This window comes from Protomyctophum parallelum (assembly GCF_964188405.1).
Source record: "Protomyctophum parallelum genome assembly, chromosome: 2".
Classification (NCBI taxonomy): Eukaryota; Metazoa; Chordata; class Actinopteri; order Myctophiformes; family Myctophidae; genus Protomyctophum; species Protomyctophum parallelum.
Genome location: NC_139699.1, coordinates 47,600,202 through 47,613,434, shown reverse-complemented (window position 1 = coordinate 47,613,434; position 13,233 = coordinate 47,600,202). Strand labels below are relative to the sequence as shown.

Here is a 13,233-nt window from a genome sequence, read left to right as displayed (position 1 = left end):
GTAAGATGGGAAGTCCGCCGCATGGCGCCAACAACACTGGCTGTCTAAGTTATCCGTCACGTATGCTAATTAAGATTAAAAAAAATTAAGCATCAAAATGACATTCCAGATAAGACTCTCATCCTCTCCCTCTTGCACACTATACACTAATGTCATTCTTCCTAGGTTCTTTACGTCTCTCTCCTATAGCAGCTCCCACTTTTTCCTTGTGCCAGTATCCTCTCCTCTGTTACTGTATCAAGCTCTCACTCGCTGTCTTTCACGTTCCATAATCCTCCTCTCCTCTCCTCTCCTCTCCTCTCCTCTCCTCTCCTCTCCTCTCCTCTCCTCTCCTCTCCTCTCCTCTCCTCTCCTCTCCTCTCCTCTCCTCTCCTCTCCTCTCCTCTCCTCTCCTCTCCTCTCCTCTCCTCTCCTCTCCTCTCCTCTTTTGTATAGCCATTTAGTACAGGCTATACTATCAACTATTAACACCAGGAGGGTGTTAATAGTTGGTGATAACCTGCGTGTAATGCATGTTCTCCCAGAGGATGCCCTGCGAGCCTCCACTCCATATTCCCATATGGGCCATCTTACAGAATGCCTCCCAACACACTGTGTACGTGTGTCACCGAGGTCCAGGTGTGAAAAGAAGCAGAGCACTAATGATGGTTAATTGTTTGGTTTTGTTTAATGTTTGTCTTTCCTAGACAAACATTAAAAACACCATTGACAATGGACTGTTTAGTCTCCAACACAAACATTAAATGCCATTAAGAGTTTAATGTTTGTTTTGTCACTAACGCAAACATTAAATGCCATTAAAGGAGAATTCCATGCTAGAAGGATTTCTTACCTTGTAGTGGTAGTGGTTAAGTCCCCACCAAAGAGTCCAGGTGTTATTTTGTGCAAAAGCGCATTATTGCATTGAATTGAATTGAATGGGTGTTGTGCTTATTCGCTTATTCCCATCGCTCAAAAAAAAACCTTGTTTTGTATAGTGTAGCCTATATCCTCTCTTCATAATGTAAATAGTATCCCAAGCGGCACACTTTACTACTTATTTCGATGGAAATAAGCATTAGCACAAAAACCCAATCCCCATTGAGGGCTTATATTATGGGAAATACAGTAGCCAATAATGCACTTTTGCCCAAAATAACACCTGGACCTCTTTGGTGGGGACGTAACTACTACAAATAAAGGTAAGAAAGCCTTCTAGCATGGAATTCAACTTTAACAATGTTTTGTCTGTCACTGAGCAAATCGTCATATTATGTTATATTGCGATGATGTAAGATAACAAGGGTTGGAAAAGCGCCCCTCACTTCACATAATTATTAGTGCACATGTTTTCTATCTCCTAGCAAACTAGACACTGTGCATGTAATGTATGAACAGTCGTACAGAGAGGCGTACATATTTTTGTAACATTCTGGGTACACATTCATATTACATATTTGTGTAAAACATACTTGGTTTAGTGTACGGTAACAACACAAAGTTGTGTGTTTGTATGTAATGAGCAAGAACACGCCAGCAAAGTAATCGTTATAACGTATACCAAAGTCACCATTGACATTTTTATGGTATTAGGACATTTATATACAGTATTTCTGCTCCACTGCTAAAACAGATCATATGCTGGATGCGACCAGTTGAGAGCATGCCGTGAGTGGGTCAATTTGTAATGGAGCATTTACGTTTTTAAGTGGTGCAACCACTCCCTTACGGCGCTTTGTTTGTCTGTGGCTGGCTGGCTGGCTGGCCGTGTCCGTCCCTGGTCCGAGCACGAAAATAGCGTTTGGTTGGTTTTCACAACCAAGTGTCACTGTTGCGCAGCCTAGCACACACATACATATTAATTATTTCAGCGCCATTGCCGTAGATCTAGGTCAAGCCTATTTTTTTATACTACGCTTACCGCCATTGCCGTTGATTAATGGCAATTGCGCTATTATAGTGCATTCGATCGATCAAGCAATAATGCTACTTACGTTAGCATCGGGTAGCTAGCTGTTGCTGTCACAAGACTCCGTCGCCCATCTTAGATCATCGGCACCATCAGAATCCATTCTATCCGTTTCTTTCAATCGTCTGTATCTCCTATTCCTTGTCCCAGATGGCATTTTTGGTCAAAACAACGTTTCTTTGATGGCACAGAGCCGGCGATGTGGAGCCCTCCAGTGCACTGGCATAGACCCATATTGAACAGGACCTGTTCAACCTACTAGGATAATACTACTTCCGGTAGACTGGAAATGTGGCTTTACAAAATAAGAGCTTGACTGGGAAAAATGCTGGTGTAAATTAGATCCTAATTTTTCAATAAATGCTATCGGTAAAACAGTACAGTACAGTGACAGTACAGTACAGTAGAGGGACCCCATGACTAAAATACGACTAAAACGTAATGCAATTTTATTCAAAAGACTAAATCAAAATCTGCTGTCAAAATTAACACAGGTCTGCTTTTCATCAAATATTGTGTTTCTGGTTTGCAGTCTAAAAAGTGTAAAAAAGAAATAATTTGCTAATAAAGTGCAACCACTCAGATATAGACAGCTATGTATGTGTGTAGCTGGTTTAGCCTTTTTTTTCCTCCATTGCTCCATTCGTTCAATCATTTCCTCCCCACACATTTCTGTGTTGCCACTGCTGTTGTACCCAATTGTCTCTCACCTGCCGCTGAGGACCCCCGCTGGGACAATGTAGTGCATCAGCTCTACTGCTCCTTTTCAGCATTTCCTACTGACAGGAGCCAGATGCACTGCAAACCACTGCAACTATATACTTTACTGTACTGTACCCCTGTACTATACTTTACCTTACTGTACCCCTGTACTATACTTTACCTTACTGTACCCCTGCGTTACCCAAGTGCCTTCATGTTTTATTTCTGTTCCGTAGACGGGTTTGGAGTCTGTTTTTTATCTATCCCTCTGGATGCACAGCAAAATCTAGTGTTCTTTTAAATGTATACTTTTTTGTTTTGTTGTGATAATCCTCCCTACTATGGAGTGTTCTGACCATATAAGGAGTTCCTCCCTGTCCCCAGTTAACCCCTGGGGTAAAAAAAAAAACCTTAGGTTTCGTTGTTGGCTCTAGGTGGCCCAGCTTTCATCCAATCAGGATAGAGAGGGGCCTTCCGCCAATCATCATCGGGCGGAAGCAGGCCTTGGTGTGCGTGCTGTTGGCCTGTTGCGCGTGTCCCCCCATCCACCCTCGTCCCCCCGTCCCCCCCCACTGTAGTGCGTGTGCATGTGCAGTTGTGCACATCTTGTTACCGGGGCTGACCGGAGGGTTTTCCAAATCACCCAATCTCTTGTCTCTCAGAGAACAGAGTATGAACTACTGTACTGCTACTAATGAGGATCCGCCCGATGGTCCTCTGGCTGCAGCCTGCATGGGGCTGCTAGAGATAGACTTACTGTACAAGAATGTCTCTCTCTCTCTCTCTCTCTCTCTCTCTCTCTCTCTCTCTCTCTCGATGTGTGTGTCTCTATCTCTCTCTCCCTCTCCCCTCTCCCCTCTCCCTCTCTCTCCCTCTCAATGCATGCGTCTCTCTCTCTCTCCCCCTCGATGTATGTCTCTCTCTCATTATCTAGCTGTCCATTCTTCTGTGTCTCTCTCCCTCTCTCTCCCTCTCGATGCATGTGTCTCTCTCTCTCCCTCTCGATGTGTGTGTCTCTATCTCTCTCTCCCTCTCCCCTCTCCCCTCTCCCTCTCTCTCCCTCTCGATGCATGTGTCTCTCTCTCATTATCTAGCTGTCCATTCTTCTCTGTGTGTCTCTCTCTGAGTCTATCTTCCTCTGTCTGTCTGTCTCTCTCTCTCTCCGTCTCTCTCACTCACCTCCTGTACTGTTGTTAAGGTCTTCGGTGCAATAAACAATTCTCTCAGTCCCACTGACTTCTCCTAGGATAGCTAGGAGGAGTAAACTATATACCACAGCTCACAGAGGTTAACAGGGAATATATAAAGCCATTGGGAGCAGATTCTGCATTTATCTGTGTGTGTGTGTGTGTGTGTGTGTGTGTGTGTGTGTGTGTGTGTGTGTGTGTGTGTGTGTGTGTGTGTGTGTGTGTGTGTGTGTGTGTGTGTGTGTGTGTGTGTGTGTGTGTGTGTGTGTGTGTGTGTGTGTGTGTGCGTGCTCGCCATGGGAAAGGAATAGATCAGTGGTTCTCAATCTTTTTTTTTAAGCTCTGGATGACTAGCATATCTATCTCAGTTAAATAATGACTGTTAAGGGCTTTATTTAATTCACCTCCAATTAATTAATTAAGTTAAATGACTTCCTGAAGAGTCATTATTTAATCAATTTAGACAAATTCTGACAGTTTTCTGAAAAACCCTATGTTTCTACAGTATGTCAGTGGTTCTCAAACATTTTCATGTCAAGGACCCCAACATTATCTGTATTTGGCCGTGACCCCCATCTGAAAATATGTTGTTCCAGGGACCCCCCCCAGAAGCAAAGATTTTAGTTAAAAAGACACATTTTCACGATTTTTTAAAAATCGCAGACCTACGAGCTCGTAGATCTGCTATTCTTCAATAGCTTAAGTATATAACATAATGGTTAAAACATCAAAAGGGGTTTCCACCCGAAATGGGTTAATTTCAAGCTCCCCCCCCCCCCCCCCCCACAGCGCCTCCCAACACAACAGTGGTTCCCATGGTTGATTAGTGAGGCTGGTGGTCCCTGGTCCATATATCAGGTAAGCCCTGGTCTAGAGCAATAATACTGTAGCTGTTAGCAGTGTCAGGAAGACACAGCATATATTGTCCTTGTGTAAGAGGTAAGGTGTTGTCAAACAACACAAATCTGCAGCACCTCAAACACACGGCAAAGAGCAGGTGATGTGAATACTGTACGTTTGACAAGCTGGCCCTATATGAGAAGGCATTTATCATTGTAAAGCCCATGCAGCCCAATTCATATTTGCCAAATATATAGTACACCAAATAATGATCTCAGAAGCACATCCTGAGCACACTTCTACGTGAGATAGATCCGTGGAGCAGTCATTAGTGGTGGGCGGCAGATGGGGTTGACCCCAACATTGCGGTATGCACTGCTGATATGTGTGAACACACCCTGGTCCACCTCTCCTCCCCACATGGGTGACCACTACTGCACAGTGAGTCCCAGGAAATACCAAACATGTCACGTCTTTGCCTCCAGAAATGGTCAATTCACCCATTGCGGAACCTATATAATGCCAATCCGCCTGACCTAACACAGCCGGCTGGGTTTTTGTTTTGCATTTGTTTTTGCCATAAGACTTCCCAGCACCTTTTCACAGACAGGAAGCCACTTCCAATATGGGCCAGACTTATTTTGACCTATTTTTGTGGCAGGCGTTTAATTTTGCAGTGCATCTCCAGTAGCACCTGTAGACTCTACAAACACTAACAAAAGTTGTGTATAGTAGTTACTTATTTTCCTTCACGATTATTCTTAAAGCATATGAAGTAAATTTTCTACTTCAAGTACACTAACTAAACTGGACTAAAATAGAGACAAAAAGGACGAAGAGTATTCGGCATCAAAGCCTCAGACGATCGGATGGACAAACACGCAGGCAGAGATGAGCTGAAGTGTAGATGCATCAGAGTTGTATTTATTGCAGACAAAGACCAAGACAGAGAGCTTCCCCGTGGCCATGCATGCTGTGTGCCACGGGAGCACACCACAGACTAACCACCTCTCGGTCGTCAGCCTGCTCAAGACTCCCTAACATTGTATTTTCAGATGATTATATACAGAGTTCCATCAAACAGAGGTGTTTTAAACTTTTACATATCAACAGTGGGCAGTGGCATGGAAATGCATACAGAGTGACGTCTGAGATGTAATCAACTGGCCTCTTGGTTTAAACAATAGAATGCTAATTCCTATCACACCCAGCCCAGCCAGGCTACTTCACTATGCATGATGGCTTCAGCTAGACTTACAGACTCCAACATTGACTTTAGCACAGAGATGTAGTTGAATATAGAATGATTATAATATACAAATTATTGTCCATATACGACATTCCCCCCTTGACCATCACCAGATGGTCACATAAAAATATGGAACAATAATTCTATTACACCCCCCTTGACCCAATCACATGACATACTAAACATAGGAAAAAAACAACAGAAAGTGACACCCAAAAGTTCCCAAAAATAATTCCAGGCACATTCATGCATATACGATAATTGACATTTGCACTTTACATTTAGGATATACAGCTTGTCATAAATGATTTATCTTTAGCCTCATTTAGCCCTGATAGTTGAACATTACCGCTTTCTTGACATTTAGGACGTCATAACATATACGTTTATATTGCTTTAAATACAGACTCTGCTCCACTAAGGCATGGGTTTGCCTTAACAGGCCAGAGTCTAAGCCATAATAACGAATACTCTCTTCACGTCTTGAGGAAAACCTCTTTGATTCATAATAGGCTACTTCATGACTCAATTTATCTAATTATTTACTCCAATTTAAACCACTTTTCTGACAACTAGGTAATCTTCAAACAATGCAAAAATGGAACATGATTAGCACAATTAACTGACATTTAAACACAACACAACTTTGTCTTACCCCTGTGTTTCCAGTTTGAAACCCAAGTTTTTACAGACATGCTTAATAATTCCATTTATATTTTGAAACTATTCCCTTCAAAGGCTTGATTTTGATAACAGCACGCTGCGATCTCATTATTCAGGGCCCGTTTTAGGCAGCCAGAGTAAATGACAAATATATGCTGCTACTGTTAACTTCTCTCACCTTTAAGGGCTTAAGTTATCTCGATATTAACAACAAAACCTCGCATCGTCGTGGCAACTAACTGCCTTTTTAGTTGACTATTATTCGCACACTAAATTTCATACGAGAAAAGAATAATTAGCTCTATTAATTACCAAGACGAATTACCACTGACGCGTAGTGATAGGAGCGCTATCGTCCGCCTGACACAGCCACATACATTGTTTCAGTAGAGCTAAACATATTTAATCATTTCCACATTACCTATAGGCTCTATTTCTTGAATCAACTTTTTAACTAATTTAAACTTCGACAAAACATACATCAACACATGCCTACATTATATGTTGAATAAACTTACATTACACACACTTTTTTGAATACAGATAAGGACTGTTGAATCTCTCCCATCTGTTATAAATGAACTATTTTAATGTCCTCTTCCATTGTCTCTTAACTTGTTTAATATCTATTATTCATTTGAGAAAAAGTCAATCTACCTTAAAACAGTCACTTATCAAAAAATGAAGCGATACATAGTATCAACGCTACTTTTTCATCAAAAGCTACTTTTAGTCCCATACTACAGAATAACCGAGTAAGGTTAATAGACTACCTATTCCTGACTACCATTTTCACTTTGAATACTCTAGCCCACAAATTCGACACAGAAAACTGTTCATACTGTATTTTAAATCCTTCTCAAATATAATTCTCCCTTCTACATGACGTATGACGTACCTGAAGCCATTCGTGGTCAAACTGAAGAACTGCATCATGTATGAAGAAAACTTGCAATGTTTTTTTCCCGCACCGCCACGTGTGTCCATTGTCCTTCCGTGTGGCCCATCCAACACACATATTCACACTCCCCCCTTCCAGACATTATGAATATGAAATATCACATAATGACTGGAAAGAAAAATATGAACGCTTGTGCAGCTACAGGCCGATCGAAACGCAACATCGTGAGCTCGCAGATCTGCTCTGTTTGAAGAATGAAGAAAACGTGGTCACTGCTTGCGACCGCTGATGAGATAAACCGAACCGCGCCGTGCCGTCCTCTCGCCGCACGCCGTGATGAAAGCTCTTGGTTGCCGCTTGGTCGGGGACCCCCCTCGGTGATCGCCGCCTGGTGAAGGCGTGTAGAATGCCTCCCTCTGGCCGCTGCTTGCCGCCGCCTTCCCCGCATGGGACCTCCGCCGCTTCCCGCCGAGATGTGATCGCCCGTCGTTGCGCTTGTAGAGGGTTGCTTCCTCCCGCTTCGTCGCCGTCCATGTCGGAGTGCACCGCCCGTGCCTTTGTCCAACTCCGGTCGCCGAATCCCGCTGTAGATTGAACGCCGTTTGCCGAAAAATAAATCAACTCAACGCCAATTTGCCAAAATTGTCCACTGGTCCACCGGTTCTTTGTACCTGGAATGGAATGATCCACCCCAACGGCAATTTGTTCAGGCTCCATTAATGAAGTAAATTTTCTACTTCAAGTACACTAACTAAACTGGACTAAAATAGAGACAAAAAGGACGAAGAGTATTCGGCATCAAAGCCTCAGACGATCGGATGGACAAACACGCAGGCAGAGATGAGCTGAAGTGTAGATGCATCAGAGTTGTATTTATTGCAGACAAAGACCAAGACAGAGAGCTTCCCCGTGGCCATGCATGCTGTGTGCCACGGGAGCATGAGTAAGACGAGTGCAATTTATGTGAGGCTCTTGAGAAAGAATATTCTTCACAGAGTCAAGGGATTATTAAGAGTGGGTGGATTACTCTCTCTCTCTCTCTCTCTCTCTCTCTCTCTCTCTCTCTCAAAATAAGAATATATACTGTAGAATGCTAAGCGTTCTCGTTTGCATCATAATGGAAGGAAACAGGAAAATGTGGAATAGAGTCTGACCCTCTCCTGGTTGTAACCATGATTGTGTGTGTGTGTGTGTGTGTGTGTGTGTGTGTGTGTGTGTGTGTGTGTGTGTTGCCAAAGGAAGGTCACCTGTCCACATCACTGCTACAGAGAATGAAAGGGACAGGATTTTTATGTACAGTATGTACACACACACACACACACTCTCACACGCACACGCACACACTCACACACAAAACACACACACACACAAAACACACACACTGGGTGACAAATGGCTTCATGAAACTACTGGGCTGTGGCATTATTGACTCTGTGCACCTGAAATGAGGTTTTATTATGTCCAAATAAATAGACCTACGTATAGTTGTCGGTTGTTATGAGATGGATAGGGTTTTAAAAAAAGAGAAAAAGTAGGTGCTGTGCTCCAAGGCCAATCCACAGCACATCCTTTGAGCTGAATCCTATCCTTACTAGCCTATAAATATTGTTAACAGCAGGAAAACCAGTCTAGTTCTCCTTAGTTTCACATGAGTCAGTCTGATCCAACATCGGTTAGCTCGTTCTGGGCGGGACACCCCTTTTGGGGTTTTAAGCATTATGTTATACTTTAGCTATTGAAAAATAGCAGATCAACAAGCTCGAGCTTGTAGGTCTGCTATTTTTTGAAAAATCGTGAAAATGCGGCACAAATCTTTGCATATATTCTTTCAGATCGAATATTTTTAACTCAAATCTTTGCTTCTGGGGGGGGGGGTCCCTGGAACTACATATTTTCAGATGGAGGTCGGTGGCCAATTACATATATATTTGGCGGTCCTTGACATGAAAATGACTGACATAGAATCACAAAACAACGTTATTTTTTCAGAAAACTGTCAGGATTTAGAAGACATTTTGTAGAATCGTCCTCGGGTCTAAATAGGTTAACACAACAGACAATCTAAACTGAGATCTGTATCAATGTCCTCCGCGGTATGTCGGACTTGGCCTTCTCCAGGGCTGCGCATTGTCACCTATCACGCTTGTGTTGTGTTCATGATTGCAGCATTGCTTTTTACAGATGGATGTGGTCGGTTTTCCGTCTGTGACCTCTGGGATGAGGATCAGCATCTCTAAATTTAACATCATGGTTCTCGGCCGGAAACCGGTGGTAGATTGCTTACTCCAGGTCCTTACCCCAAGAAAAGTATCTCAGCGAGATATCGTTATGTTTAGTTTAGAAAAATAAATGACTATCTATCTAGCTTCTTTTCATTGTGATGTAAATTGCCTTTCAGTGTGAATATGAATGGCAATACAAGTGTAATAATAATAATAATGAAGTGTTTTTTGCTTTTCTATAAGCTCTTTTGGGGTTTTTTCACACAGAGCTTGTAGATCTTATTTAGATATTTAGATATCTAAATATCTAAATAAGATTTTTGAAAAATCGTGAAAATGTGTCGCAAATCTTCGCATACATTTTCTTTCAGAGGGAACGTTTTTAACTCATTGCGGCTTTCTCAAATCGTTGCTTTAGTGGTGCATCTGTTACTGTATCTCTGAGTGTTATACTGTTAGCCTAAATCTATTTATTGCCAAAGTATTGCACCCTACTGCAGTTAACGCACCTTGTTATCTGTTTTTCAATAATGAGTTCTGCCAACATCTAATTATATTACCTAATTGGTGTGTTTGGTTGCTATAGGAAACCGCAGTAGATTGATTGCACATCTTATTATATTGTATCCGCGAAACATTCCTCCTCCTTAGCATTTGCTTCCATGTACACAAGTTGTATGTAAATGCAATGGTTTATATCTGGAATCTTGCACTTGTATCTTTCATGATTTAGTTGACATTAATTAGTGAATGAATACCGCCTTCTCCTGTGATATAATGTGAGTTTCCATTAAAGCATTTTTTACTTGACATTGTCACGATTTGTAAAGACTGGCAGACCCAAAAGCAGAATTTAATACAACAAAGCCAAAGTCCTAGAGAGGTTGACTAGAAGCGTTACCACGCACGGAGGTTGTGAAACGATCTGGCATCGGCGCGGGGAGAAGATACATTGATAGACTGGAGGATGATTAGCTGATGCCAGGCAGGTGAGGGAGATTAGGGAACTGGAACCAGGTGTGCGTGGTGGCCTAAGGGTTACCCAACACCACTGAAGTGCCCTTGAGCAAGGCACTGAACCCCCAACTGCTCCCCCTGGAGCTGCTTAGTGGCCAACAGTATAAGACTGTGGTTGTACTGGTCAGCTCCCACAGCACCTGTGCTCAGCTACTTCCCTGGATAAATAAAGAATAAAACAACACATAGACATAGACAGACACTGGCAGATTGTGACAGACATAGATGGATCCAGTGTAAATATCTAAGAACTGGGGTGATATAATCCACTTTATTGGCATTAGTAAGTCTGATTGTTTTTGGGGAGAGATGTGAAGACACTATTACAGTAGTCAACGTTACTGAAGATGAATGAATGGGGATTTTTGGGCGGGAACCCCTTTTGGTGTTTTAAAGCATTATGTTATACTTTAGCTATTAGTCTAGTAGCCAGCCCATAGAGCCCCATTGTGAACCCGGACATGTTGAGTACACCAAGGTTTTATGTTAGAAATGTTTAGTATGGGTCCCCAGCATGTAGAAACTGCCAAATGCTAACATGCATATGTTGAGCAATTTTCATAATTGGCATAATATGTGACCATACCAATTACAACCTATAATTATATAGAAGGCAAAATATTCAAAATTTCATCATGCGTTATGTAGCATGTGACATGTCAAACTAGGGGGTTTTCATGATGCTGAATCCATTCCAAGCATTAGTTTGGAAAAAAAAAACACTCATTGGGCTAAAAATGGCTAATGCCGTCATCACAAATTGATGTCAGTGGGCATGGCCGTTTTAAGCCCAACAAGTGTTTTTATGCTAAACTTGGAATGGATTCAGCATCATGAAAACCCCCTAGTTTGACACATCACATGCTAGATAAAGCATAATGACATTTTGAATATTTTGCCTTCTATAGGTTGTAAATGGTATGGTCACATATTATGCCAATTATGAAAATTGCTCAACATAATGCAAGTTAGCATTCGGCAGTTTCTACATGCTGGGGACCCATACTAAACATTTCTAACATAAAACCTTGGTGTACTCAACATCAGGGCTGCCAACTTTCAGAAAAAGCCAAGAGTGAGACTTTAGTGTTTTAATAAGCTCGACGCAAAAAAAGTGGCCTTTTTTAATGTTGATTTGGCCTTTTTTAACATTGATTTAGAGGAATACCGAAATCAAACCCTAGAAAAAAAAGTGAGTGATGCAACTCTGTGGGGGTCCTCGGGGGTCTCCCCAGAACATCCAGACCCCCCTGAACACACGCGCCCGGGGGGGGGGGGCGGGCAGGTGTGCTGTTTTCATGCTCAGACCCAGCCAGCCAGCCACACACATAGCTTCGAAAATCCTAAAATAGGCCTATATGAACATATATTTGTATATGCCACATCAACATATTTGTGGATATATTGTTTTTGTTTAAACTGCAAAAGAAAATGATATCTGCATATGATGCTGAATAATAACCCACATTTTGAATAATAGCATTTAACAAAATTAGTGAAAGAGTTGCACTAGGTGAAGAGATGGTCAGTCTCCTATTGGTCATATGGTGCACCTTCTCCATGTGTGCCTATGTCTTCTATTAAATATCCATATTGGTTTACATAAAAACGTATTCTGATGTGATAAAACAGACTACATCACAAATTAATCACCCACCTCAGTGGAACATTCTCAGTCAGTCAGTCGTGGTCTCTCTCTCTGAACAGAACTAACGAGTCGCGATGCGGGACACACACACACACACACACACACACACACACACACACACACACACACACACACACACACAATATTTCGAAGCGATGTTAAACTCTGCATGGCTCATTTCCATGCGTCACAGTCAGGGACCCTGCTGACGAGTTGGAGGTTACCCTACTACACTACTGCATAATCTCATGCAGAACGGCTACTCTGCCATTTGTGAGGACGCACACATGGGCGCGCGCCGCGCGGAGAAATTGTTGTTATGAGAGCCGGCTTGGCTTTTTTTGGCACATTATATGCCCCCCTCGGCGTGCGTATTGTGCGTGCGTGAGAAATGGTGGGTGTGGCGTGAGTGCGTGTGAAAGACGTCTCATGCGTGAGTCTCACGCTGATTGCGTGAGAGTTGGTAGGCCTGCTCAACATGTTCGGGTTCACTTTTTGGCTACTAGGCTATATTGAAAAATTGTGAAAATGTGCCTCAAATCTTTGAATACATATTATTACAGAATGAACATTTTAACTCAAATCTTTGCTTCTTTCGACGTCAGGCCTAAATGGGTTAAGGTGGCTGGTGAAATTCAGGTCTGATATTATTCAGGCTACATATTATCAGACGGGGGTTGGCATCCAAATGCAGATCATTCTGGGGCTCCTTGACATGAAAATGAGAATGACTGACATAGAAACATGGGTTTTTCAGAAAACTGTCAGGATTTAGAAGGCATTTGTAGAATCATCCTCTGGTCTAAATGGGTTAAAAGGCGGTTGGCCGAATGTCAAGGCAGTAGGAGGAGGTTTT

At 42.4% G+C, this 13,233-nt stretch overlaps 1 protein-coding gene across 1 annotated transcript in view; it reads left to right on the top strand.

The window, feature by feature from the left end:
• LOC310878927 (protein kinase C-binding protein NELL1-like) overlaps positions 1 to 13,233 on the top strand; it is a gene marked incomplete at both ends in the record, with an annotated part of 351,954 nt that overhangs the window by 280,385 nt on the left and 58,336 nt on the right. The gene's annotated exons all lie outside the window — the stretch shown is intronic.